Source organism: Xenopus tropicalis, chromosome 4, assembly GCF_000004195.4.
Source record: "Xenopus tropicalis strain Nigerian chromosome 4, UCB_Xtro_10.0, whole genome shotgun sequence".
Lineage (NCBI taxonomy): Eukaryota > Metazoa > Chordata > Amphibia > Anura > Pipidae > Xenopus > Xenopus tropicalis.
The window spans coordinates 32,268,424-32,294,349 of record NC_030680.2 but is presented as its reverse complement, the minus strand read 5'-3'; the positions used below and the strand labels follow the sequence as shown (position 1 = coordinate 32,294,349).

The 25,926-nt window shown below is 41.5% G+C and overlaps 1 protein-coding gene across 2 annotated transcripts in view; it reads right to left on the bottom strand.

Annotated features, from left to right (window-relative positions):
* The window catches only part of chrm1 (cholinergic receptor, muscarinic 1), an 83,696-nt gene that overhangs the window by 7,472 nt on the left and 50,298 nt on the right, over positions 1–25,926 (bottom strand). The window contains exon 2 of one of the 2 annotated variants that reach the window (XM_004913661.4): positions 22,978–23,048. The exons of the other annotated variant lie outside the window; for it this stretch is intronic. The gene's annotated coding sequence lies outside the window, so the exon portion shown is untranslated. The remainder of the gene's footprint in view (positions 1–22,977; positions 23,049–25,926) is intronic. 2 annotated transcript variants of the gene reach the window in all.

Below are 25,926 nucleotides of genomic sequence, written 5' to 3'. Positions count from 1 at the left end.
GCTCCTGGTGTTTTCCGGATAAGGGATTTTTCCATAATTTGGATCTCCGTACCTTAAGGCTACTAAAAAATAATGTAAACATTGAATAAACTAAAAACAATTGTTTTGCCTCGAAAAAGGAGGCATTTTTTTAAAACTACACTGTATGTATATATATATATATACATATATATATGCCCTAATAGCCCCACATAGTCTCTTAGTAAGAAAGATCTGTTAGCTGAGCTTTCATTACCACTGTTCTGTGGGACAGCCCAAGATATGGGGAAAAATATGTTATCTTCACTTATTACTGTTGCTCTTGGAGAGGCTAATGGGATTTCTTTCTGAGTTATCCTCACACTGTGCCAATGCTCGAATAATTCTAGGTTGAAATGTGCCAGTTTTGCATTATAGGTAAGCAGTGGCCACAGTACCCATTATCATTAAATTTAACCCCTCCTGTTATTCCATTTAACCCTAGATCTTCCCTAAATGGAGGTATATTAGCTTAGTGCATAGAACTTCCCTGCAGTAGCAGAGCTCTCCTGATAATTCTATTGTACATTTTCCCTAAAATGAATAAGGAATGAAATCTGGCAGAGAATGGGTTACATATCACATTGGCCTTGCTCAGGTGAATTCTTTCCTCCCCCTCCCTCCCCGGCTCTGTGGTTAAACAGGTGATCTTGGGGCAAACAGAGATAGAAGACAGGTGTACACAGTCCAGACACGCACACGGCCTGTAACTACAACACTCAGCCTGACAGAACATTGCATCACGTAACCATTTTTTCTAACAGTCCATACAACATAATGTGGCCCTTATGTAAGCAGCACCCTGCAAAGCTCAACAGGCCCCTCCTACCCAGTCTCCAACCCTTTCCCTTCTACCAGTTCAGCCACTCAGAGGCCGAGGCCTGTCCTGAAAGGAAAAATGACCCCCCTTAATGACATAAGCTTATTTAGCTGGACTTGCCAAAATAAAATTGTGCAGATTGACAAATAGTTGACCTTTGTATGTTTACCAGTTTTCTGAATAATTTTACCCAGCTGTTAAGGTGGCACAAAAGGGGACAGTTCGTGGTATAAAGGGGAGGGGCAGTGATGTAAATGGGGTGGAGCTATGAAGCATGGATGGCTGGAGGGCAGATATGGCTGGCAAACAATGTAAGACTAGGACAGACTGGGGCTCATCCTAAGGGTATTACACATTTGCTGGCAAATACATTGCCAGTGTATTTGTAATAGTGGCTCCAGTCTTGCAGGTATTTTACAGGCCCTGATGGAAAAATGCCAGCTGGCAACTCTAGGCCTGTGTCTGAACCCCCCCTCTCCCTACTTATACCCTACCATTCATATCCCCATGCCCACCCATCCATATCTGACACTACCAGGGGGCAGAGCATTCATGAGCACATTTGATTCATTAAATCCACCATTATCATTATACATTATCACACAATGCATCTACAAATGTGTTTCATGATTTGGGAATTGTTTGCGGATCATGTATTGGCACATGAAATCTGGCCCAGCCTAGAAACAGACTTTATCTTTCAGTTCAGATACTCTCCAATACACCTTCCAGCCAACTATCCAATCCTGGGAAGGACAGGGGCCGTGACCAGCAGGTCTGCCACAGGCACAGTGATTCCCATATCAGAGGCAGCGACTGCCATTGTTTTCTATCTGAGCACAGTGTCAGTCAAAGCACCCAAATTCAGAAGTGGAGAGCTGCACCACAAAACCTTCTATAATACCCTAGCACCACACCAACCCCTGCCTGGGCAGCAAGACTTTAACCCTTTGCAAAGATTAAGGTGAAACATGGAAATGTACAGTGCTATTATGCTGAGGGACAATTTGGGACTATTTTGGCAGGGCTCCTACACAAGGTGTTGCCAGCTGGCACAGGGTTCAATGGCTGGGTGGGCAAACAGTCCCTGCCTCACACTCTCTCCATGTGACTGATGGTGTAATCCTGCCTTTTTACCTGTCTTTCTCTTGTTCCATTGGCCCCCAACATTTCATGGCACAATGAGGCCCTCAAGCACTGGGCACTGACATACCAAGCACAATATATAGAGTGTGAGACAGTGATTATTGGCCCCCAAGCATACTATATACAGTGAGACACAGTGATTATTGGCCCCCAAGACCACTATATACAGTGAGAGACAACGATTATTGGCCCCCAAGCACACTATCTACAGTGAGAGACAGTGATTATTGGCCCCCAAGACCACTATATACAGTGAGAGACAGTGATTATTGGCCCCCAAGCACACTATATACAGTGAGACACAGTGATTATTGGCCCCCAAGACCACTATATACAGTGAGAGACAGTGATTATTGGCCCCCAAGCATACTATATACAGTGAGACACAGTGATTATTGGCCCCCAAGACCACTATATACAGTGAGAGACAGTGATTATTGGCCCCCAAGCACACTATATACAGTGAGAGACAGTGATTATTGGCCCCCAAGCACGCTATATACAGTGAGAGACAGTGATTATTGGCCCCCAAGCACACTATATACAGTGAGAGACAGTGATTATTGGCCCCCAAGCACGCTATATACAGTGCGAGACAGCGATTATTGGCCCCCAAGCACACTATCTACAGTGAGAGACAGTGATTATTGGCCCCCAAGCACACTATATACAGTGAGAGACAGTGATTATTGGCCCCCAAGCACACTATATACAGTGAGAGACAGTGATTATTGGCCCCCAAGCACACTATATACAGTGAGAGACAGTGATTATTGGCCCCCAAGCACGCTATATACAGTGCGAGACAGCGATTATTGGCCCCCAAGCACAATATATACAGTGTGAGACAGTGATTATTGGCCCCCAAGCACACTATATACAGTGAGAGACAGTGATTATTGGCCCCCAAGCACACTATATACAATGAGAGACAGTGATTATTGGCCCCCAAGCACACTATATACAGTGCGAGTATGAATGCAGTGCTTACTTTGTGTTTAATGTCCCAGAACACTTTGTAGCATTATCGGGCAATCGTTGTTGGGGGAGGGCTGAACAGCTTATTCCTAACAGGTCCAATTGGCCTAAGGCCGGAGTTGGAAGATGCATTTGATGGTTATATCTCTTTCTAGGAAGGGTTAAGGGATGCTCAGATTTATGCTATGACACAATTCTGCCAGAGCACATCTTGCCTTACAGATCTACCCTTGTCAGCTTCTATAAGAGCAGGACAGGGACAGGCACTGTCACCCTGGGGTAGGTGGGATACTCTAAGTACTTTTTTTATATGCCAACCTGCTGTTCTAGCAGAACTCCGGTGGAAAGGATAATCAAACAACCTTTTTCCTGTGCCAGCTTAGGGGTGAGGAACAGGGAGACCCTGGTCTGTGCTTTAATTAAAATTCCAGTTTCACAGGCCGCAGGTTACATTCGAGGACAAGTTTCTCCTGCCTGTGCCATGTGCTAAGTCACAAAGACCAACCGCGCCATCTGTCATCTTCCCAACCTCATACGGACTTTCAGTCTGTGGTCACTGTTCCATAGGAGACACCCGTGTACGTTCTTCTCACACCTCCGCCTCTAATCCCATGCTTTATTCCTTTACATAACCAGATGGGTTAAACTCCCGTACTAACAATGTTTATAAGTTATTAATGAATATTTCAATTCTCATCAGCCTTCGCTCAACTGGACTCTATAATAAGTCTGTACAACCCAGATCTTAGTCGCTAAGCAGTGACTTAACACACTTATGGCTGCACTCCGAGAGCACTCGGCCATACAACATACACTCTAGAACTCAAATGGCTCTTTTATTATTCAACACCCAGCAGCCTGGATGGCAGAGAATTAACACTGTCGCTGCTTTGCTAATGGCCTATTAAACCCAATTGCTCAGTTAATTAGTCAATGAAAGCAAGTGGCAGTGTTAGTCTGGGTTAATATAGGTATAAATATATACATATAACAGACTGAGTGACTTTAAATATTATACAAGCTGCGCTGTGCAACCGCAGAACTGACCCACTTAGAAAATGGTGTGCACTATAAAATATTAATGCAAATAGCAGGCTGAAATGCATTTTTTAAAACGGCATCTTTAAAGGGCACAAAGAGTCATATTATATGTAAAAAGTTCAAAATAAAGTGGAGAAAGTGTTTTTTTTTTTTTTGATAAATTAAACCAACTTTGAAAACAAAACTACAAAAAGGCTATTTCTTAGAAACCCTAAGTTTCCTTCCCGCCAATTTATACCTACAAGTGGAACCTGCATTCCAGCAATGGGAAGAGAAACTAAATCCGACGTATAAAGATAAATATACAGAGAAAGTGTAAACCAAAACTTTCAAATATGCCGATCATATTAATTGTGTGTCTGCATTTGACTGTAATACTAATTGCTGTCATTTTGTAACAAGGGGGATTAATAAGCATATTGAACAACCTTCAACATGTCTTGCAGAGTAGCAAGTTTGTTTTTATATATACAATTTCAAGCTATATTACAATAATAATGTCCATGTTAGAATTTAGCCTTGGGACCCCTGTAAGCTACAAGCCAAATGCCCTTGGTTCCCTTTCTAATGCTGACCCTGAACATTCCCCAAGCCACACCCACAACGATAATTTCAACATTTATAATAAGGCCAGCTCTATAATCCCATATCCCATATCTTCTATAAGATAGAAGATATGGGAAAGTGAAATTAAAAAAAATGTATTTGAACTACAAGTCAGGGATGACAGGGGTGCTATTGGTCCATACCTGCACCCCCTACTAATTCTGAGTAGCGAGTAGCCAATGAAACAACTATATGTCTGTCTGTCTGCCTGTTTTGTACTTTTCTTTTACTGTGTTCTTTTATACAAAACCAAAGCTTAGAAAAAAATGGTTACAATAAATTTCAGGCCTGGCAGAGAGATATCATTTTCCCACCTCAATCTAATGACATGAAACAGCCCCCGATAGGGCTTTTTTTAAATGGATGAATGAATTACAGTAGGTTAACCTTCGTTCCGGATTGTAGGAAAACTGAGCAATAATGTTCATTTACTTAACCAACTATGTATGCCAGTTGTTTGTTAGCTGTACACACTGCCTACTCCCCTTACAGTATACTTATGTTATTAGGAAATATAGTTTGCGTCCAGTTTGTCCATCTGAACTGAACAAAACAGCATTAATAATTAGGACTGTACCAACTGTATAAAGGAATGTGGGAGTTCTTCAACAACAACCTAAAAGCTATGGTGCATAGGGTGATTGTTTGGTGAGATGACACCCCATGCCTGGCCCTCCCCACCTGTACACAACAAGCCTCCTGTGCTTGAAATTGGAATTTTTGAGGATGAACTTCATTTCTTTCTAGGATTTTCTGTTTTAAAGCCAATTCTAGCACTTCCATATGGGTTTCATTCATTTACCGCCAATTAGCAGCACTGGGAAAAAGTGTCCACAGAGGGCCAGTGTTTATAGGGACAATAGGATCCTTACAATCCTGTAAATTATATACTTATAAACAGTGCTTCAGCCTTGTGCTTTTATATTATCATGGAACTCCTCTGTGACTTATAATATCCTTATATTTTACAATAGGGGGTACATTATTCACTAAATTTACATAAAGTGCCACAATATGATTGTTTTTCTCTACTTCAATAGACACATTTTTAAAAATGTTGCTGCTTTGTTTTTAAAGAGAAATAGATGAATTTATTGTAGGGTAGTATGTAGGTTTCACTGACTGAGTTAATAACGGGATGACATCTGTTAGATGGCAATTGGCCATACAGACCTCCCGCAGGGCGTAGAAGAGACCAGTGCAAATCGTATCTGTATCTGTGCATAATTTTGTTACCAGCACTTAGAGAGCAGACAAACCTGAGCTAAAATGCCCGGCCGGTATAATGTTTGTGCCTCTCAGAACTGATATGAATTTGGGAGTATGACTGTGTCTGTTAAACAGCCATAGATCCCCCCAGGCTTTGAATCTCTGATTGGGCTGGAGATTAGATCTAGAAGTGCCACGCTGTGTATTCACAATATCCAGAATGTGATGCTAGGGTGAAAACAACTGGCAATCCAAGGGTAACCCACCTGTGTGAGGGCACAATGTAGGAACATTACAGGAGCGAATAATATACAATAATTAACAGGACAGTAACATTTCAGCATGACTAAAAGGCATAATGGTATAAATGCTATAACCAATTGCATGGGGCAATAATAGAAGGTGGGGTATTAACATAGAGAAAGCATACCCTACAACTGCTATGGTGCCCAGTAATAATAAAAGGCCCAGGGGAGTTGGCGCTGAGCGATAATTAGTTTAATGTATCTTTATGAAAATGTCTTATTCCCAGAGTTTAGGGGGGTCCTTAAAATGATTTTGCTGTGGAGCCCAGGAACTTATAGATATACAATTGTTGTAGGGAACGGCGTATAGTGAGTCGCTGTATGGCGCAATAATGCCAGGGTAGTGAACACATGTAAAGGGCAGAGCTATAAAGTGTAGAGAAAAGTTGTACTGAGGGGACCCCACTGCCCTTCTTTGTGATGGGGCTTGGGCCTCACTCTGATCTCCCTGTAGACCCTGGAAGCAATAGGAATGGTGGGAGGTAACAGCTAGAGTAAGACAATATGAAAATAGCAGGAAACGGGAGACAATCTCTATTAATAAAAAGAAGTAGACACAGTACTACAAATAAATGCAATGGAAGAGTCTGTTACACTGGGTATCATAATCCAGTGTGTCAGACTCAGTCGCACACTCTTCTATAGCCTGGCCAGGAGCAGGGTTTGGGCATAGGATGGAAGCATTTGCATTCTTTAAACAAGCAGAAGAGGAAAGCATAACTCATGGGTACTGAAACTGGAATGCAATGTTATGAGAATGAAGAATATCAGTCATGAGGGCTGGGAAAAATTGTCCTTATTGATACAGGATTGTGCAGAATGGAATCTGGGGAGTTTCTAAGGAGCATGAAAGGCTATGTAGAGAGCAGTTACACAAAACTGATATTATCAGATGACTAAACATTCTCACAGCATAGCCAAGGGCCTCCAAAGCCCAGAAGCCCCAGGGCAGTTGTACCTCCTGTGCCCCCAAGAGCTACACTGATGATAAACCTTAAGAGATTAATGCAAAATTAAGGTGGCCATACATTGGTCGCATGAAAGATCGTTAAATCCGCCACTAACCTTCAGGGCTGAAACGGCAGATAAGGAGGTAGAAACAATAGGATTTCTACCTCCTTCTGCCGATTCAGCCCTGACGGCAGATTTTGCTCAGGCGCCTTCTATGGAGCCCGATCAAAATCTTTTAACCCGGCTGATCGGCGAGTCGACTTGCCATAAACGCACCGAATATTGTACGAAATGAGGTTTTGTACGATATTATCGGTGCGTTTATGGCAACATTGGCTTTTAGGGTTTTTGGGAACAGCTTTCCTCTTCACCACCCATGGACCTTTTTCTAGTCCTATAATTGAGCCGGAGGACAACCCAGGGGGCCACATGGTCAATAGTGGTGTGTAAATAGATGTGTGCTACTTTAAGAATAGGTATGGAACAATAGGATAGCAGTACTGATACAGAACAGCAAAACTGGGTCTAGGATCAAGGGTAGAAAATGGAAAGGTAAGTGCGTTTATGGCAGGGGTCCCCGACCTTTCTTACTCATGAGCCACAGTCAAATGTAAAAACACTTGGGGAGCAACACAAGCATCATAAAAGTTCATGGAGGTGCCAAATAAGGGCTGTGATTTCAAACAGTGACTTCCTTATAAAGTTAGTGCTGGCAGTATCTGTTTTATGAGGCCGTGTAGCTTAGAATAGGAGGGAGACATTGAAGGTATCAGCCAAAATACCACCATGGGGCTAAGCTCAGAACAAGCCAGAGATTTAACCGTTTGAAGAGTTACGAAGGCAGCCGAGTTTGAACGTACCATTTTACACAAGCAGAGTTATTTGTGCCATTGCTCACACTTGTATTTTGACAGGTTTTTCTTAAATAAATTTTTTTCAAGTTTATATTACAAAATTTATTTGACTTTTCAAAAACTGTTATATACACATGCAGAACATGTCATAGTTAGTTAAATATACATGATTTAATTTTTTTATATTTTTTTATTGGACTCCTTTCCAATTATTCCTTTAACTACTTCTCTACCTGAGTGCCGCTGACGGCTTAAAAGAGAATTTCATACTGTGGAAGGGGTCGTGCTGGTTTGCAAACACTATCTGCCCCTACAGCAAGAACAAATTAATTGTAATGTGGAGCTCATGTACAAACTGTAATATCATTTTAATTAGTCTAAATGATTGTAGCAAATGAGTCTGAGCCTAAGCTCCAGTACAGAATGCAACCTATATAGAATAGTGTGGAATTAGTTCCATTCCCCTTCACACTAGTCTAACACTAATCCTCGCTGAAGCCAAGCCTGTTTTATCTGTCCATGCAGCCACAGCACATTGTTATGAAGATACAATTTTTCCATTTAAAAACGTCCATTTTAAAATGTCCCACGGAGCGTGTTAGGGGACTAACAGCTCTGAAATGGCTTTCCACCAACAACAATAGGAGTCCAAAGTCGCATAAAGTTGTCTGCAGGAGGAAATTTTGCCAATCTTTGGAAAACTGAAGCATTGCGAAGGCCTTTCCACCAACGATTCCTATCTGTGCTGGGAGACTAATGCTCCGTGGGACATCAGGCTTAGATTCTCCTGGCACAATATGCTATCAGTTTCTAGCGCAATGGCTTTGGCACATGGATTGATGGCAAAGTCTAATCTTCATGGGATTATGGGCTTGAAGTAAGAACTGGCAATGCCCGAGAGTGAGAATGACACATAAATACGCCTGGCCACAGCCTCTACATATAGAAATAATGTAATAGTATATCCAACAGGCCTGGAGAAGCAATCTGTGGGTTCTGGCAAATGCCACCTGAGGGGCTGCTGTAAGATGCCATAGACAGTCAATATTTAGTGGGGGTTGATCTGTGGGAAGGCCACAAATGCCCAGGCCAAGAGCGGCAAGTATTTTAGGGTGGCATGCCGCACAGCCGCATCTGTAATTTTGGCATTGCCATACACCCACATATCCCCTATTGCCATACACCCTCATATCCCCTATTGCCATACACCCACATATCCCCTATTGCCATACACCCACATATCCCCTATTGCCATACACCCTCATATTTTAATCTTAACCTTTTCCTAAATGAACCCCAAGTACCACTGATCTTGGACCCATGCTCAAACACCTACCTGATACCAATAAATATATGTCACCACTGAGATCCAATCACTACATAAACAATGAGCACAGTGCCTAAAATTCAACCATATAACAAATCACAGAAAGGAAAGATGAAATGTTCCTGTCATTTTGTGCTGGAGAGATTAATGGCACTCCTACCTACCACTTTCACAATTATGCCCATGTTTCCCTTTCAAGACTCTATTCTCCTACTTTGCATTTATTTTCTGCCAGTTATTAACATATTGGTATTTACTATCACTGATGTGCATTGGTAATTCAAGCAGAACTGTAAAAGCAAGTTCTTCTCATAACAGAGATGATGCAGAAGATCTGGAAGGCTTGAGCATCTATGACTCATATTTCTGAGTACATGCAATATGCCCCAGGTCTCAACGACCCTTTCAAATTGATCTGTATCATTGTATTATATCCACTGGCAGCTTAACTCAGGATTAGAAGGCTGTTCAAAATTGGTACCACTGACAACTTCACCGTAGGCTAATGCCACATGTAGCATAGGTAGCGTATTCTCAACAAGCTGAAAAACGGTTGCCTAAATTATGCCCCGCTACTTTAAAATCCTCCTACCTTGTGCCTGCACCCGAAAGCATGGAATATGCTCGATTGCAGGCACATGTAGCCGATACATTTTCGGCAGATATTGGCTACATGTCCCTGCACCTGAGCATATCCATTGCTATCAGGTGCAGACACAGGTAGGAGGATTTTGCAAGGTTACGTGGTGAATTCTCTGTGTTTTTTGGCTTGCCGAGAATATGCTACCTACACTATGGGGCAGATTTACTAAGACACGAACGCTCGGAGTGTTCATTCAAATGCTCCGAGCGTATTTTCGCCCATTTTTTTCGCCGCCCGCACGACTTTTTCGTACGCTTGCGTGACTTTTTCGTACACTTGCGCGAAAAAAACGGAAAGGTTTTCCCGCTGTTTACAATCGTTCGGTACAAAAAAATTAGTGACTTTCGGATCGCCAATACAATATTATCGTGACTAATACGATTTTTTCGTAAGCATTTTCTTGATATTTGCAATCATCCGAATCCGAATTTATCCTATTCAGCATTCGAACTCGTGATTTCATGAATCTGCCCCTATGTGTGGAATAAGCCTAAAGGGATTCTATCATGGGAAAACCTGTTTTTTTTTACAAAACGCATCCATTAATAGTGCAGAATCTTGCATTAAAATCCATTCCTCAAAAGAGCAAACAGATTTGTATTTTTTTTTCATTTCATTTGAAATTTTAGGCCTAGCCATACCTTTAGTTTCCCAGGTGCCCACAGCCAGTGATTTGTGCACTGATAAACTTCATTCTCTCTTTACTGCTGTGCTGCAAGATGGAGTGATATCACCCCCTCCCTCTCCCCCCCAGCAGCCAATGAACAGAACAAGATAGAAGCTTCCTGACACCTGTATTCATAAAAATGCTCCCATGCCCCACCTAATGGTAGATATGATAACAGCACTCAATAGTAAAAATCCAGTCCAGCTTGGGACTCCTCCAGTTACATGGGAGTAGGAGAAACAACAGCTTATCTGAAAGCAGTTCTAATGTGTAGCGCTGGCTCCTTCTGAAAGCTCAGACTCAGGCACAATGCATGGAGATGGCGCCTACACACCATTATTACAGCTGAAAAAAATACATTTGTTGGTTTAAAAACAACATTTCAAATAGTTGAATGAAAAGATCATGACAGAATCCCTTTAAGCTTGCTGGTAAGCAATCACTATCCCAATAACAGGAATTTATAACCTGTTAACCATACGTGAAGTGTCTCATAGTGCAGCTTAGATTGCTACAAGAGAGCCAATGAAAAGATTTGTGCTCCAAAGTGATCTACAACCAGAGTCGTACTGGTTTACTTGGGGCCCACCAAGGTTCCTGACTCAAGGGCCCACTGCCTCTCCCCACTCCATCCCCAGTCACTGCTTCTCCTACTCCTGCATTGCTCACTGTGAAAAAAATGGCCATGCGTTCCAAAGTGAAGCAAGTAAGCAGCGGAGTGGAAGCAGCTGGGGGCAGAGAAGGGTGTGCACAGGTGGCAGGGCCCACTAGGGTCAGGGTCCACCAATTTTTTTTTTTTACCTGTAGCCCAGTCCGACCCTGTCTATAACCCAGTTTTGCAGGTGGTGCAGAAGGAATCTACAATCAACTAAGGTGGAAAGGTAAATGGTTTTGTCACCCTGGAAAAGTGCAGGATTGCTGTGTAGAGACTAAATGAAAATGCAACGTTGTGGGAGAATTGTAGTCTAGGCACTTTCTGGGTGCAAGATGCTATAGTAAAAGCTGACTTTCAGTCACTATTCTTTCAGGGTGGGCAAACTCAATCTACTTCATATGTTGATTACAGTGGTCATCAGGTAACCATATGTTTTCATTCTGATAAGCCTACTGATTGTTTATACAGAATTTTGGTTTTCTTTTGGGTGGGGCACCAAGCATAGAATAATACATTTTTCAACCAGATTGAGAAGCCCATATTGCCACAATAACGTCATTCAGTTTGCTTCTAGCTTTAGTCTAAAACGAATAATAACAAGGAATTGCTCGCACTCGTTACATAGCAAAGGTCTCTACATTGTTACATATCCTAGGCATTGTTATGGTATGAGAATATATATATATATTATATACAATAACAGCATCACAATAATAACAGCAGACCCATAAGCTTAGTAGACCTAAGGGCCCACCAGGAGTCATGACATGCATAATTTAAATATATGTAAGCAAAATATATTATTTACCTCAAGGTTTAGGGAATGGGGGAGCTCTAAAATGATTTTGCTGTGGGGCCTAGTAACTTTTAGTTACATCTCTGACAGTATGTATATATAAACTTACGATCCGAGACATCTCTTCACATTACATCAACCTCTGTTCTAGATTCAAAACTCCTTAATGCAAATCCACTGAGAAGGAGGAATGTTCTGCACACGCAGTGAGCCAAACCCTCGCTTGTCCCTGCCTATTTAAGGGGAAATACATTAAAAAGAAACACTATTTACAAACTGCCTATATCGTCCCCTTAAGGAATAGGACTACTGTTACCATAAAGGCTGACAAATAGCACATCATCAATTCAAATATTTTACATATTGCAAAGCTTTGGAAAAAGATGGTTTTTACTGAATGTTTTGGATAAGCACAGTGTGTATTTTCCTTGTTATAAGTGGGATTTCGCTCTGCAGCCACACTAAGGCCATTAGCGCTACTAACACCCACTGCTAATTTTTGCTGGGTTTTTTTGCCTGTATGTCAAGAGCAGGCCGTACCTTTTTGTAATGTGCAGACTTTGCTCTTCCTAACCTTTTTGAAATGCAAGGTTAATTTTAATTTATTTAAAAAAAAAAATGGTTTGGCATTAACAGAAATCCCTGAACTGAATACATAAGTCTGTATTTTATATACTGACGTTACTAAGTCCAGGGGTTCAACACCGATATACCAGTACTGATCCAGGCCTTCAAAGTTGCCCATAGCAGCTCCTGATCTTGTTATTCCATCACTGTGAGTGTCAGTGGCTCTGCACTTGCTCACTTACTCTCGGCTGTTAAAAGCTAAGTTTAGGGGTTGTAGGAAATCATCAGCAAACTGAGGTTACATTTTTTCACAGAAGCTGATGCTAGAGTGCTGATAATCTATTCCAAGGCAGAATGTGTCAGTTTCTTTGCTGCCAGGTAATGTGTCTTTATAATTGCTAATCAGCATTGTATTGTGAAATTCATACTTTATTTATACATTAAATTGTCAGTCAGTCCCTAAGCTCAGGTAAGTGACAGCAGCACAGAGCATGTAGAAAGACTATAGGGGGCTACTGGGGTATCTTTGGGGGCACAGATCTACTGCTAAAGGGCTGTGGTTGCCTTGGGCTGGTACTGAAGCTCAGGACACAAGGTGCAGAGTTTCTAATCTAATTATTATTGGATTAGAGTTCTGATGAGCAGACAGGGAGGGCAAATCTTCTATTTAATTAAGGTCATTCCTTCATAAAAGGGACAGGCAAAGACTGAATAATCTACAGGGTTGAACTGGCTGACCAGGCTATGGGAAAAAAACTTGGTGGGCCCGACCCTGTTGGGCCCTGCCACCTGTCCGCACTCCACTCCACCCCCAGCCACTCCGCTGCTTACTTGCTGTGAAAAAAAGAAGATGGATATGTTTTCAAAAGGGGAATGCACGCCCATCTTTATTTTTTCACAGTAAGTAAGCAGCGTAGATTGCGTGCGGCGGTGGCTGGGGGAGGAGTGGGGAGCAGCACTGGGCAACAGCGGGGCCCATGAGTCAGGTACCCCAATCCGACTCTGATAGTCTATAATTGTGCTGTATGTTTCCTCTGTGAGAAGGTTGGTTTAAAGGTAACTGCTTGGTACAACCTAATGTTCCACTATTTTTAAGATAATTTGGCCAATGAAGGTTGCTAATTACAAATCGGGCAATTTCTTCTGAAGCCAAATAACCTACCAATATATCTGTAACTAGTAAAGGAAATGTGAGCACCCAGAGTGGCCTGCTGGGGTAGAACATGCAGCCTCCACAGAGATGGCAGTCTGGGCTTCATCAAAGCCAAGATTCCAGTGATGTGACACAGCAATGCTAACCCCCGTACCACACCACAGAGCCCTTATGTATACAATGATTTCCATTATTAGCAGCCCTGATATGTGTATTATTAAAGTAGGGCAGTAAACCAAGTTCTTTTTGGTGGAGAAATGTGTGAGTGATGCTGGAAGCCTAACTATCAGGGTGCTTTAAAGCTTAATCATGTGGAGTTCTGTGTAGATGCAGAACTGGAACACATACCACTCAATGGGCCTGGGTGGGACACAAATAAATCACCAACCTCAAAAGAATTTACTTATTAAATAGTGGGCAGAGTTCTGGGCAGATCAGGGCATAACAACTGGGTGTATGTGGGTGGATCAGGGTCATGTGTAATTCTTAAACTTTAGGATCACCCTAAAAGCCAGCTGTGCTCTGCCCTAAGCCTGGCTCTCCCCAGGCACCATGCTGCCAGCAGGACAGCCTTAGATTCTAGGCTTCCATTTATCCATTACCAGCTCCTCATCAGCTTATCCATCACTTATGGGTTTCCTTTTCATCCGCGACATTGTCAGCTTCTTTAATGTGCGGAGGAATGCTGGAACTTTGCAGCTTAATATTAAAAATCATAATCTTCATAAACACAGCTGCTGTTTGTTCTGTGCATGTTTATACATTTCCTTACTGAAACAGGCACATATGTCTCCCTGTATATGCCAAGTACTGTTCTGCCTTCTCTAGACATGGATTCACATTTGTATATTTATGCACAGGTGCCCCAGTACTATATATAGGCCTGAGACTGCTTTAGCACAGGTGCAGATCTGATGTATTAGTGCCGGGCTCCCTTTATCTACTGGAAGTGACCCGGTCACACACGCATAACCATCTTATAAAAGTCATCTTGTAGCAGAGCGGTTGGATAATGATAATAATAATAAAGAGATTATTCACAACAGATGGAGACGACTGAGATAAAGACTCACAGGGCTGCCGTGCGGTCCAGTAATAGCAATCACTGTCGAGCAGTGGCTGAAAGAAGCACCCGGGGGCACAAATCCTGCTTCATATGTGTTGCTATTTATTACTGAGCGCCCTTCTCTCAGAGTTGCACCAGTAATGTCGCTCATGTTTTTCTTGCTCTCTGGGCAGGAAGGGGAGTATCACTGGGACATATACCTTGATCTGTAACTTGTGGCCCTCAGCTGTTGCCGAACTCCAACTCCCAGTATCCCAATATAGCCTTGTACAGGGCTTATACACCATGCAGTCACAGTAGATAGACTTATCTAACCCATCATTACTGAGATGTAGAATTAAGAACGCTGGTAAAGTCTCACACCATAAAAGAAAACAACACATAAAGGAGATTGCTCCTTATTCAACCAGGGTCTGTCTTCTGGGAGTCTTTAGTGACGTAATTTCTAAAGCAAAAATATGCAATTAAATAGATATTCATGACCAGGCCCGGACTGGCAATCTGTGGATTCTGGCAAATGCCAAAGACAGTCACTATTCATTTGGCTGCTAGGGGCTATTTGGGTCTCTGAAATGCCAGTGCCATGACATTCCAGTTCAGACCTGTTCATGGTTTAGGAACTCCTAACACTAACCAAATGACTGCATTTAGTCAGGCCCCAAAAAAACATTCTGACATTATTGTGTTTGGCAGGGTTGGATTGAGGCTACCTCCATGGGATGGCATTAAGAAACAGCTGCTGCCCTATAAAATGTTATACCCCATGTATAATAGCTTATAAGAAGTGAATAAGAGGAGGCACGAGTCCAAGGGTTGAACTCAGAGGTAGCTTCTAATATTCTTTTCTCTTAAGCACATTCTTCATTAAAACACAGAAACGTCAGTAATTCATGTGGCATCACTAATAACCAGTTATAATGAATGACCACTAAACTCCACTTACAGATTTCTATTTCCAAGTTATCTGTGGCCTTGGCTGAGACAGCATTCAAATTACTAGGACTTTTATTTATATGTTCACACTATTTTAATATATTTTTAATGGCCCCAGTGTTACAGAGAAGCAGTTCAATTCCTACACAGCACACCCATTCGGACAGATTGTTATGGTGGCTTCTCCTTATTGAGAGAGGTTTCCCTCTTGGAAAGGAGTCCGACTCATTCCTAACCATAATTTATTATCTGCAACTCTCATAATTTAAAACGCTCTTTAGAGAATGCTCATCATTCCATTCTTCTACCCCCCCCCCCATTTCCCTTGCTCTCTCAGATCCTCAGCTCAGAAGCTGACTGATATTTCCAGGTAACATAAACAAGTCCCATGTACACAATGTTAACAGTCACACTACAATGTCACTGGCTGTCAGGTTTGTCTCAGAATTCTGTATATCAGGATCAGTTGCAAATACAAAGTGGCCACTAAAAAGTAATTGGTCAGGCGCGGCAAGCCTTGTGCAGCATTGGATAACAATATGCTTCTCTAAATGATGTTTCATGAACATACTAGAGAAACCTTATTCTTCTTCCCACCGAATAGCAATCAAATTAGGTCTTCAAAATGCCTTATTACCTTCCCAGGTTCCTAAGGGGAGTGGTGGCTTGTAGCGGCGGTAGGCTGGATTAGCTTGAAGGCCAGTCAGGGGGAGAGTTGCTGGATACAGAAATGTTTTCCTATATAAGTAGCCTTGTTATGAACTAAGGGGGATCTGTGCAAAGGAAGGAAGCCTAAGGTTTTAAAATAGTCCAACAACTACAGCCCTAATAACATGGGGTTAGATGACATCTCTGGTGATTTTTTCTGTCAGATGGCACCACTAACAGATGCCATTTTTTCTAGCCCTAGGGACATTTACAGATGGTTCGCTGGCAATTTCGGATTGTTTTAAGGGAATGTTGGGAAAAGCATAAACAAAAATGGAGCAGCAAACATTCATTGTACACCATCACATTTCAGTAGCTAGTCTTACCCCCTCCATGCCATGTGTCATTACATATACTGTGTGTGTATATATATATATACATATACTGTGTGTGTAAATAAAGCCCTTTAAACTTTGAGCCACCATTTAGTGATGGGCTGTGTGCTCCCTCAGAGATCACCTGACAGGAAATAATGCAGCTCTAACTGTAACAGAAAGTAGTGTGAGAGTAAAAGGCAGAACATTGTCCATTAATTGGCTAAAGTGACATAACATATATGTGTGCCCTTGGTTTCTTTGTGTGCACAATCAATTATATAATCCCACGGTAATGGCAATTTTCTATGTATATTTATATAAAAAGGGTTTATTTAGATGAAGCAGGGGTTTACATCTGAGCTGCTTTACACAATATATTTTTATTGAGACCTACATAGTACAGGTATGGGACCTGTTATCCAGAATGCTCGGGACCTGTGGTTTTCCGGATAAGGGATCTTTCTGTAATTTGGATCTCCATAACTCAGGTCTACTAAAAATCATTTAAATATTGAATAAACCCAAAGGGATAGTTTTACCACCAATAAGGATTAATTATAGCTTAGTTGGGATCAAGTACAAGGTACTGTTTTATAATTACAGAGAAAAAAGAAATAATTTTTAAAAATTAGAATTATTTGCTTACAATGGAGTCTATGGGAGGTGGCCTTTCTGTAATTTGGAACTTTCTGTATAACAGGTTTCCGGATAAGGGATGCTATACCTGTAATACATAGGTTTCCTGTAGCATGCTGACTCTTCCAGAATGGTTTATAGAGATTGGGTAAAACACAGGGAAAATTGAGAACGTGATAAAATAACATAAGACAAACAGGAAAGTGATAGAATTTTGAATCTCTCTGCTCTGCTTCTATTTTACCTACAAAAACTTAGTATATTTGTCCCAGAGATGTACTAGTGCAGAGCTGTCAACTTTTGAATAACAATATGCAAGGAATTTAGGCGAAATGTTCCCTGATATCCAGAAGACGGGGAGACAAGCTAAAATTGGGTAACTCCCCAAAAAATAGGGGGGGGGGAGGTGACAGCTCTTTATGGTCCCTATGGTAGGTGTGAAGGGGTTACAGGAATTTCAGGTACTTTATCTGCATTTTCCATCAATTTCACAACGTTCTATTTATCTTCTTAAATCAAATGAAACATTGCGTGACATAGATTTTTTACTCCCACCCCCCGGCAGGCGCTAGGGCGGATATTTGTACAGACCGGTGCAAATGTGTGTATATATGGTGGATGTATTTACACAGAAAAGCACAGAAACCTTGCACACTGCAGCCTGGAAAACAGAAACAATCTAAATTGAAAATGAAAAGTAGAAGTGTAAACTGAATTGTATTAACAGTACATAGTACTGTGTCCCTCCAAGGGGGACAAACAACTGCGGCCATGGTTACGGTATAATAGGTTCTGAATTCCACCCTCCAGCATGCAACGCCTAGGGCTTCATATGATACTAAAATATTCCAAACATTATTGAATATGGATCAGTTCCCCTTTAAAGGACTACAAATATTACATGCAAGCCAGGTTACAAAGAATATGACAAAATATGTGCAGTAACATTATTTGGTGTTTTTTTTCAGGGCCCTATTGTATATGGGACATCTGTGGTGTCACCTGCCCAAGTACCTGGCAAGGGGTTAAACCTACAATATGATGAATTAGGAGTATAGTGGGTTAAATCTGATTTTTACAGCCTTTAGCTGTATTTAAAATTGAAATCTGGCCTCCGTGCCCTGTCACTTTAGTGACCATCCAACTATCTGTCACTGTACAGAATTATCTCCAGCTGTCATCTTTACTGTCCCATGCTGTCAAGGCAACGGGAAATTATATAAAATACTTAAAGGCATAATATTGTGTTTCGGAAAGAAATAATGCTGATCTGCTATATGTAAAAGCAGAATGAAAGACTTGGTTTGGGGCTGCATTGAGTTTGGTGCCCCCAGACAGTCTGGGTGAGAGGAATAACCCCACTGTGCTGATGGATGATACATCTTTGTGACAGCACTGGAGGAGAGAAGCCTTGCCCTGTACAGGGGGCACTTCTCCAGGGGATCATTAGCGCTGACCGCGCTGCCTGACACTGATCTGATGGGGTACAAGGCATGCCAGCAGTATGAAGCACTGGCAATGGTGGGCCCTGGGTCAGTGATGTCAAGTGGAAATAGAACTGTAAAATACACACTCTTGTGCCCCAAAGTGATGGTGTTGGAAACATTATACTTGATTTGAGTTAACATCAAGACTACATGGGTGTTGACTTGTGAGTGACTTTGCTGCAGCATCATCACCCTATGAAGACCTGGCTGCTTTAAGGCTGAGGACCAGAGGCTATTTGGTTTGGACCCCAGTGATGGGAGCTCTTGAAAATACAATACATTAAATGGAAGTCATCTTGAGATAATTCTGCTCCTCGCTTGTTCTGTACAGTATATTTAGATTCCTATCTGGCATTACTTTATGTTATTACAATTCCTAAAAACAGCTGAGACCCATGGCTAAAACAGTATTAGTGGCTCATTCTGTCTGCCCTGTAAAGATATTGAGTTTTTCAAATCTCCTTTCGGTCCCCTCCAGCCATAGTCTTTTATCTTTCCTGAGAATTTCCTCTATCAAACATATCCGCTGCCTTTTTTGAAAATCCTTTTACACTATTAAATTACTGGTTTGCAAATTCAATTTCCAAATTAACCCTCAGCCACCCAGAGGTGCACATAATACAGCTTTACAGTACTGTGCACCCCATGCTAACGCCATGGTCACTTTTAAACCACATTCCATAGGGTTCCCTTCTAACTGACTCTGAAATGTAATATACTTAGAGTCACTATTTACACCTTTGTATATATATATATATATATATATATATATATATACAGTACAGTATAGGTTCCCTTATCTGGAAAACTCTTATCCAAAAAGTTCCCATAGACTAATTAAATAAAATGTATTTTTTCTCTGTATTAATAAAGCAGTACCTTGTACTCGAATGTGCAATATGTAAGAACATATGTATAAATGTACAGCATCTGCTTCTTTAATGAACTTTTTGTTTCGCTGGTACTGTTGCTTTAATAACTGGGCTGTTATGGTGGCCATTTTGACACTGAAGCACAAAGGATCTCACATGGCATTGTAGCATCCTAGCAACTGGGGAGTCCCTAGAATTGATAATGTTAGCAGTTCCTTCCTATTTCAATAAAAGCGAAAGTGGCTGAAAGGAAATTCAGAATGAGGCCATAAAAGGATCCGGCTGAACGTGACACTAGAGTTCATGTTGTCCCTGACTGAACAACACAAGCCAATATAATGGGCGCCTTCCTTGCCCTTTGTGTGAATGCCAAATACTGCAGTTTTTTAGAATTCTCAAGTGGGTTAAATAGAAAATAAATAACACTTTTATTGCACCTGTTTGAACATGTGTCACGTACCCTACTGTAACTGTACATGTGCCTCATAGGCAGTAAAAACTTGCCTCCATTTTCCAGTATACCATTGTGGGGAGTATAACATCAAGAGCAATTAAGTCACTAAACAATGGAAAGTTGTCTTTTGTGTCTGCTAATGTTACATATTGTACCTAATATAGAAATTAGGATACGTTAGTTCATGTCCCTGATCCACCTAGGTTGCATCCAATTAACACTGGCCACACCCATCTATCAACAAAGCAGCACCCCTTGCTGGGTCTGTGATTCATAAAAGTCTTGTGAAAGCACAAATTGGACAGTTGGGCATTGTTGCTCTCTTATATATAGTATATGCTGCTACCTACACTGCTGTTATTGTATACATGTAGCGTCAACATCAACACCCATCACACACCCATAAAGCAGAATATAGTAAAACAAAAAGGATAATGTTAAAAAGCACAGATGGCCCCTCTTCACTTCTTATCTGCGGGCACCATGCCCTGGGCAACAATACCCCTGCAGATTGACCTTCTTGCCTGACAATCTGACCAATAATACTGAAATATAGGTTGGGATTGTAAAGCCAAACTATAGCACCAAAAATCACACTAAATGGTTTATTGTTGTATGGTCAGTGTTAGGCTAAGGCACGTAGTGCTATTTGTAAGCTCCATGTTCTTTTCCCACAATGCACTGTTTTTACCCAAATGTTTTGAGTTTGCCCACTGCACTTGCTGATGTAAATGATGTATTAACAGTATTCATCACTATTAGAGCTATATATATATATTAATTTAATATGTAATATAATTATCCTTGTTTCAAAATGTGCTCTTTGCATTCCAGTACCACACTTGCACTAGGGCCCATCGAGGCTACCCCCTCAGGGCCCCCACCCCAGTTGCTAACTCCTCCTCTCTCATTAAACTCGCAGCCAGACGACATGTTCCTCCTACTTGCGCCCGCTAACAGGAGTGCAAAAGTTCTTGGTGTAGTGGGGGGAACTGGCCTGGGTCGGGTTTATTCGCGGTGTCATGGGGGCCCAGTCCGCCATAAAAAAAAAATTGCACTCCCATATAGTTGTTCTCAGTGCTGCTCAGTCCATTCTGTTTTGAATCAAGCACTGCTTCAATAGGTGCAGTACACCTGCAAAAAAAATTGAACTTTGCACACTGCGTCTGGGTAAATGAATGTGTCCTATATTTTCCCTATAAACCAATGCATCTGCACCCCTAGTGGTCATGTTTTGTAATACTGTCTATTGTTGAAGCCCAGGACACAGTAGGCACACTCTTTACAGATTTTAGTGATGATCTTATCATCTCAATTGATTTAACAGCATTGTTATTCTTATGTATTAATAGTAATAGATAAGGATGGAATGTTCTGGGTATCCAATAAGCTGCATCCCTATAGTTTACTGCCTTGGTGGGAGGCAAAGTTTTGAATAAAAGACACTCACATTTGCTACTGCTTTAATGCAATCACCACCTTCTTCATAGCCGCTTGGTTCAAGTGCCACCTCAAGGGAGCTGGGACATCAGAGTGTTCCCTATCCTACCATTCCATACTTACTGTTATTAAAGCCAGATGCAGACCCACACCCCGCTCTATTTATCAGCATGACTGAGGCACAGTTGCGAGCAGGCGTTACAGCTGCAAGTATAAGTTGCTTCTTATGATGAAGAATAATTTATGGAGACTCCTTAAACTGAAGGGAACTGCTCCAGACTGACACCGCTGCCACGTACGGTGCAAGGAGCTGCCTCTCACTGCAAGAGCTGCACTTATTAAAACCATATTTTTCCATGACTTTCCAATATAACAGCAGAACACAGAACCAAACGCAATACTGAAGCAACAGAGTGAGAAAAGGATAGGGCTGACAGACGATTAATGCTCTGAAATGCAGAAGTCACTCTGTGTTCTGTCTGGAGAATGAATAGAGCAGGTCCCTAATAGCAAGTGGAAGTTTACTTTAGATTTTTAGGATGGTGTACACAGTAGGATACTGAGGCTTATTCCGAACATATTTGAGTATTTGGTGTATTCTTCACCTATATGTTTTTAACGGTTGGTCAAGCACCTGTATTTGATTCAATGGAAACCACCTGTCATTCTATTATATATGTAATCATATTCCTGTAGTTTTTCTGGTAGGGCTTTTAGAGTTTGTTGGCCAAATTGGTGCTTACTGGTCCAAGTATGAAGCCTTGACCGGCAGCCAGGCTTGTATCTAGTCCAACGCTGCCCTCCTCTCACCAGCATTATTAGGCCCCAGGCACTTTTATTTAAGTGGCCTATGATGAAAATATGGCTACGCCACAACCTGCCCAACTGATATCTGGTGAAAACTGGCACTTTAGAAAAGCCAGTCCAATGAGTACTACATTGGACCACTGATGAGATCCTCTCTGATGAATTTGCATCGGCCTGTATTATGATCCAATAGCTGCCAATGGGTAGCCAAATGTGGCAAGCATCCTAACTAATTCAGTTAATTACATGGGACTTAAAACAATTCTCCAGTACTGCTTTATAATAAATAACAGCATCTATTGCTCTATTCATTTTACTCATGTTGAACAAAAGGTGTAAAAAGATGTATACTGCTCCTTTAAACGCTGTTGATTGTTTCCTTCATTAAACATTATATACTTTCAGCTCCAAGATATTAAACATTATATACTTTCAGCTCCAACATATTAAACATTATACTTTCAGCTCCAACATATTAAACATTATATACTTTCAGCTCCAAGATATTTTATTTTACTTACAGGAATGCCTTTGCAGCAATACCATATTCCAAGGATTTTTCCCTGCTCTTAATTTTTGCTGCATGCTCCACCTAGTGTCAGAATACAAAATCTATTAATAAATGTTTTTCTGGGTTTCTAAAAATTACAGAAAAGAATAAAAGCAACTCTAAACCCTACAAGGACATATAACCAACAAAAAAGTAATCCTGTCCCTTTAAATCCTCATCCTGCTTTACTATTTACTAATTAACAATGAATGTATTTACCTGCGACAGAGCACAGCCATTCCTGTGTGGCCATGCATTTAAAGTGCTACATTATGTGGATTTATAGGTATAACTAGTGGCAGGCAGCATATACATGGCGGCTGAGCCCCTTTTCGTAAGCATTAATTAAGTTTAATTCACAGGTAACAGCGCATGTCAGAGGCGGGAGGAGAGAAGGAAAAGGCTCTAATCCCAATGCAGCCGTAAGGGGTTAAGATCCTCAGTGCATCTGATTGCCAAATCTCCAAAGGCCCCGGGGAACTGAGAATAAACAGAAGCCACAGCGCTCATTTATCAGCGTATATATACATATATATACACAAGGAAGAAATATCAGCCCTTGTCTTGCTGGGCACGGAGCCTGCTGAAAATAACAGTGTGAGTGAGAGAAAAAGAAAGAGAGTGGCGATGAGGGCATAACACCCAAAGGAGAAAGAAAAGATTTGGCTGGAGCCACTTGCTTTTTTAGAGGGTCTAAGGCATATATGTCAAACACAAGGCCCGGGGGCCAAATCCGGCCCACCTGGCTGTTTTATGTGGCCCTTGGTGAGTGTGTCTGATCATCCAGCCTGATCAATTTCCATTCTCCTCACATAGTAATTAAAAAAATTTGGCTCGCGACTTAGCCTGTGTTTTAGATTTTGGCCCCCTTATGTGAATGAGTTTGACACCCCTGGTCTAAGGATTAAGCCCACCAGCATTCAAGAGGTATGATGGTGAGGAAGTGTCAGCCCAGCTGGCAAGAGAGACTTATGCCTGAGCAAACTGTGCCAGTTTATTCTTTCCTCCTACTTTCTTGCATGCACCTTCAAACCTTATGGCATCTGAGCACCTGGCCCAAAGTAGCCCCAACACCAATCAGAACCAATTTATCCCACCCAAATGCTGAAGAGCCTGGGGCCACAGGCTAGTGATTTGCTGCAGGAAGAGGTTGCTTCCATAAAGGGGCGTTTAAAGGGGTGTTCAACCTTTGGGAGTTAGTAAAGTTGTCCAGTCACTACTTTAACAGTATGGACACTGAGAATGGGTTTAGGGGAACTATAGGCCTTGGCAATCCCCAACAATCCAAAAACATCTAATTTGCTGCTATATGGTCTTCCCTAAGCAGATGGCGCTGTAGAGAGTTTCCTATACTCTATAGGCCAGTTCTTTCAGGGACGCTATATAACATGACATTGCAATAGTGTTACAGTGAAGGAGTCTCCGTGTTGGATTTAATATATTTATATAGCAAATCAACACACACACTTGTCTGTAGAACAGGGAGCCATTGAGGATTATGTTTCTTTGGATTGCTCAGAAGGGTAAGAAGATAATACGGTGCTGTATATCAATTAGACTGTAAAATCCACAGTGTAAAGAGACAGAAGGCAATGTATACATAGGGGATTGTAAAATCTAGCGAGCAGTGAGTCACACAGTGATGTGCATCTAATTCACTGCACGCTCCACACAACACGCAATCCTTAAGCGCTGTACAGCATGTAGTGGATTGCAAACTATGTAGGCAGCAAGGGTTAGTGTAGGTTCTAGCTGTTAGACTGTAAGCTCTACAGACAAGGAATGCATCTCAATAATATAGTTAGTCACTTCCAGTTACTGATAACCTACTAGATTGTAAGCTTCTCAGGATAGCTAATACTCTTTGCATGAAACTTTATGCATAGTTTGGAAAGCCTCCATGCTAGGAATAGTTCCCCCTTGAACACTGAGTGACACTCAGGGACGCGTTTTCCCCTTGGACGAGAAAGTGACAGACGAAGGAAGACGTAATGGCCTTGTATTTACTGAGGGTAAACGGCACAGTCGATGCACAAAATTCCCTCCTAACTCCTATCTACACCCTTCAGCTCCTTTAGCTGCAAGGGCAGGAAGCTGTGTGTTACTGGCAGGTAAATAGTTAATTCAGTTAATTCCTTTAGATTTAAATTCCCTTTAGATCCTCAACTCTAATTTTTCTAAGAACCTACAGAAGCTCTGAGAGATTCTGTTCCAGACAACTAATGGTGCCGTACAGGGGGGCTTCTGCCATATGGCATCAGATGGAATATTACCATTGGAGGGGGAGAATACTGCAGCTTTCTGATTTTTTGTGGGAAGTTCAGCTTGTATGGTGTAGCAGTGCAGTAATTTCACTCCCGCTTCTGCCCATAGCCAAATACGGGGACAGATAACGGGCACAGGAGTCACTGTGGAATGTCTCTTCAGGTGGCAAAAGTAGCCTGAGTGTTTCCTGATGAGGTTCAAATAGGAGTCATCATTTGGTTTTGCTTTGCCAATATACTTCTACCATGTTTCTAACAGTTTGATTTGCCAAATCTTATTTGACGTTTGGTTTAAAGGACAAGGCAACGCAAAATATAATTTTTTGCCTAATAAAAGAAACCAAAATTCTAAGCAGCTTTGCAATATACATTTATTACAAGTTTGTAATGGTTTTTGAGTTATTTGTATTAATAATTGCTATTAGAAGCAGTGCTTGCCTGTGCTTTCTATTCTCTGCCCTGGTGGCTCTGACTGATTTGTAAATTACATTTACAAATAACGTTTAAAGCGCTACAAATATTTAATTATTTCATATTGGAAAGTTGCTTAGAATTATGTTTTCTTTCTTTATGCAAAACATTTTTTTGGGGGTTGACATGCCCTTTAAGGTTGCCATTAGTCTCCATTTCAGGGGGATTGACCCCATTTCAGATTC